The 4,134-nt window shown below is 53.2% G+C and overlaps 1 pseudogene; it reads left to right on the top strand.

Moving 5' to 3' along the window:
• The first annotated feature begins 1,053 nt into the window (after nt 1-1,053).
• On the top strand, nt 1,054-1,406 carry LOC101572466 (annotated as a pseudogene).
• Nucleotides 1,407-4,134: the final 2,728 nt, after the last annotated feature.

The following is a 4,134-nucleotide window of genomic DNA, read 5'->3' as shown; positions in this document are numbered from 1 at the left end:
GGGCTAGACCAGTTGCTTGCCATACCAGTTGCCGGGCCTTGGGTGGGATTTCAAGCACCAAAGGTGGGGAGTCGAGGCAGGGAGGAAAAATAAGTGTTTATAAAATGGAATCTGCAGTAGGCAAGGTGTGACCCAGCCCTCTGGGAGGCTGAGGCAGAAAGATCTTTGAGTCCAGCCCGAACAATTTAGTAACTTCCTAACCAATCTCAAAATAAAAGTTAAACACAGCTGAGGGTGTAGCTTATTGTGAAAGCCCTGAGTTCCATCCCCAGCACTAGGGAAAAAAATATTACTACAGTACTGTAGTTATGATTTAGATCAAGAATAAACCTCCCCCCCAACTCTCATGCATTCAGAGGTGGGCTTTGGGAAGGTGACCGAATCACGGAGCTTAGAACAGACTTGCTGTTAGGACAGGACCTGTTTAGAGTCTGGTCAGAGGGTGGGGCCTGATCTGGAAGCGTCTCTCTCCCTGCCCGGCTCCTGCCTTCTCTCTCTGTTTCCGGCCTCTGTGAGCTCAGCAGTCCTCCTCCGCTGAGCCCCACCACCAGGGAGTTTCTGCTTTGGAGCCAGCAGACCGTGAGTGGATTCAGACACGGCACTGAGAGCCCATATACACCCCTCCTCCTTCAAGTTCTGGGTGTCAGGTAGTCTCCCAGAAAAGAGGCAGTGGCTAGAACATTCTCCACTGCCCTAGGTTTTGCTTTCCACTATTTTGGTTATCCAGAGTCCATCATGGCCTGAATATATTAAATAGAAATTTCTAGAAATAGGGGCTGGGGAGAGAGCGCTGCAGTTTAAGCACCTGCTTGGCAACTTCAAGGACCCAGGTTCGATCCCTAGTACCATATGCCATGCTGGCTCTGGGTTCCTGGGCATGCTGTGCGGGCCACCAAAACCAAGTATGATGGCGCATCCCTGTAATCCCAGTGCCAAGGAAGCTGAGACAGGACAATCATTGCGAGTTGGAGCCGCATAGTGAGACCCTGTACCAAATAAATAAAAGATTTTTAAAAATTAAAAAAACAAGAGGTGGAGGCAGCTTTTGCAACTATGGCCAAGATTAAGGCTCAGGATCTTGGTGGCAAGAAGAAAGAAGAGTTGTTGAAACAGCTGGACGACCTGAAGGTGGAGGTCAAAGTGATGGGCGGCGTGGTGTACAAGCTCTCCAAGATCCGAGCTGTCCACAAATCCATCATCCATGTTCTGACTGTCATCAACCAGACCCAGAAAGAAAGCCTCAGGAAATATTACAAGGGCAAGAAGTACAAGGCCCAGCACCTGCGGCCCATGAAGATGCGAGCCATGTGCTGCCGGCTCAGCAAGCACGAGCAGAAGCTGAAGATCAAGAACAGCAGCGGAAGGAGCGGCTGTACCCTCTGCGCAAGTTTGCTGTCAAGGCTTGAGTGGCATCACAATAAAACTCAAACTCTGGCCTTGGGGAAAAAAAAATTTAAATGAAATTTCCAGAAATAAATAGCTCACAAACTCAGTTGAATCCTGTTTTAAATAACAAGAGGAAATCTCGTTCCCCCGAGGTGATGAGCCATCCCCATATGCAGAGTATCTACACTGTATGAGCTACCCTCCCATACTTAGCTGCCTTCACACTCACCTTTAATAGACTGACTTGCATGGGAAGACAGTCGGTGCTTGTGTTCCAATTACTTTTTTCAGTGCTGCAGATTGAATCCAGTGTCAGGCAAGCACTCTTCCACTGAGCTACACCCCAGCTCCCCCCTTCTTTATGTATTTAGTAGAGTCTACAGGGTCTCACTACACAGTTAGGACTCAGAGTGATGCTCCTGTTTTCAGCCTCCCAAGCGTTGGGATTACAGGCGTGTGCCACCACGCCCAGTCTCAGTCGCAGTCTCAGCACGCCCCAGGGGCAGGGCCGGTTTGGCAAGCTGGGGATCAAACCCCGGTCCCTGCACCTGCCTAAGCAGGCGCTTTAGTCGGCCCTCCCCCAATCCCCTTTTTATTTTATTTTGAGACAAGGTCTTGCTAAGTTTTCCAGATTCGTCTCAAGCTTGGAATCTTGCTTCAGCCTCCAGAGTAACCGGGATCTTTGTCACACATCTCTGCCATGCATCACAAATAACTGTTATTTACCTTGGCAGTGGCCCCAAGGCGCAAGAATGTGATGCAAAGTAGGCACCACGCCAGAGGATGGAAGGACAGATGCACTCTGAAGGACAGATCCACTCTGCAGGGCAAAACGACAGGCCAGGGTAGTTAGGTGTTAGGTCCAGGACTCGCCTCTCGAGACATTCAAGTTTCCAAAATGCCCACGAGGGGGCAGTGCTGCTCCAGTTGGAAAGGGTCTCGCCAAACCGGCTTCAAACTTTCCCGGACCCTGCGGTGCGCGCTCCGCCCAGTGCGCTCCCCGCATGAACTCGCTGTTCCCAGCGCCTACGAGCGAGCTGCGTTCGTGCACAGCGTGGCTCACAGAGGCGCCCAGACGGCTTTGGCCTGAGGATGTACTGCAGGATGCTGACTCCTGATGTCAAGCAGCAGCTTCCGCTTACGGAGAAGGAAACTGAGGCTCGAGGGAGCGGGCAAGTGACCGAGGTTAGGAAACAAGGTCCCGGGGAAGTGGGAGGTGGCCCAGTGTCCCGACGTCCACCCGCTACCCGGCCTAAAGTAGGTCTCCCTGGTTGGGGGGCGGGGCTGGTGACACAGGGACCTCCCGGGGGCGGGGCTGGGAGGGTCTGCGCTTGTGGGCTGTCGGCCCCTCCGCCCTACGTGTGCGCGTTATTGGCCACCGCCCCCCTTCCCTTCGCGGCCTCAGCCCTGAGCAGTTAAGGGCTCGGGTTCGTTTCCGAAAGAGCGACCGCATGCAACGGTCCTCCCGGGCACTTGCGGGCACGGCCCAGGCAGCTCGCGGGCAAGCACTGTGTGGAGCCACAAGGAGCAGCGAGATGGTGCTGGATTTACAGAATCAGCTTCTCCCAGCGGCAGAAGACAGAAGTTTGAATCTATCGGCCACCGGCAACCGAGCGCTGTGTCACCTTGCCAAGCTACCTGTAAAATAAAGCCTCCAATGTCACAAGGCTTTCTGGGGCTGCCCAGGAAAGTTACACACTCAGACGCAGGCAGCAATTGAAGGGCTGAGTTTTTACCCCTCTCCACCTTATCTAAGTCCTTGGGATGGATCCCTCCTAACAGCCACTGGTACCTCCAGGATGCGCCCGCTAGGGCCTGGACACCAAACCCTCTTCTCTCAACCCTCCCTGGTTCAGAACCTGTTTGCTTAATTTTTTCCATCTCATTGTAAGCTGACTGGTGTTTGTTTAAGATGTAAAGAACACGACAGCTTGACAATGAAAATTGAAAGGTATGCAAATTACATTATTGGATTCAACAGACAGGAGCTTCCTGACACCTGGTTAATGTTTCTGAGCCGGATGGGTGTGGTAGTGGACACCTATAATCCCAGCACTCTGGGAACCTGATGCAGAAGGACTGTAGATTTGAGCCCATCTTTTGCCACTCAGTAATTTAGCAAGACCCCCATCTCAAAATTTAAAAGCAACAAACATGAAAAGGCCTGCGGCTCAGCTTAGTTAGAAGCCCTGGGTTCAACCCCCAGTACCACACAGAAACACAATGCTTCTGAACCCCCAGTCCCTTTCTCACCTCCTAGTGGACATGCAGGGAGCAACCAGCAGACCTGAGGCTGAGTGGAGCTTGACAAAGCCCAAGGTGGGGCTTTAGGTCCAGCCCAGAGGCCACAGTGCCTGCTGCAAGAAGAAGGCGCAGGAAGCCTTTGGGGAACCTGTGGTGGAAGGCGGTGTGGCAGGAGGTGCTGTGGCTAGGATGCCCTCCCTGTCTCAGTGACTCACTGCCCTCCTCCCACGAGGTGAACGTAGGCCCCTGGGCCCTGCAGGAGCCCCGATCTGCTGCTTATGCCCCACTGGCTGAGAAGGACACACCAGGGTCTATGTGCTGCCCAGAGGTCGTGCAGCCTCCAGGAGCAGGTCTGTCACTTTGGCTGGGCTGTGAGGCCCGTCTGAGTCACATCTTGGCTCCTTGTGAGGAGCCTCCTGTCCTTGGAGGTCCACACCAGCTGCAGAGCCAGATTCCTGGAAAGCAAGTGGCTTGTGGCGATAGAAAGAGAAGGAAATGAGCTAG

The sequence above is a fragment of the Octodon degus genome, unplaced genomic scaffold (genome assembly GCF_000260255.1).
Source record: "Octodon degus isolate 3935 unplaced genomic scaffold, OctDeg1.0 scaffold00010, whole genome shotgun sequence".
In the NCBI taxonomy this organism is placed as follows: Eukaryota; Metazoa; Chordata; class Mammalia; order Rodentia; family Octodontidae; genus Octodon; species Octodon degus.
The sequence above is the reverse complement of the archived record's forward strand: the minus strand, read 5'-3'. Positions and strand labels throughout refer to the sequence as shown.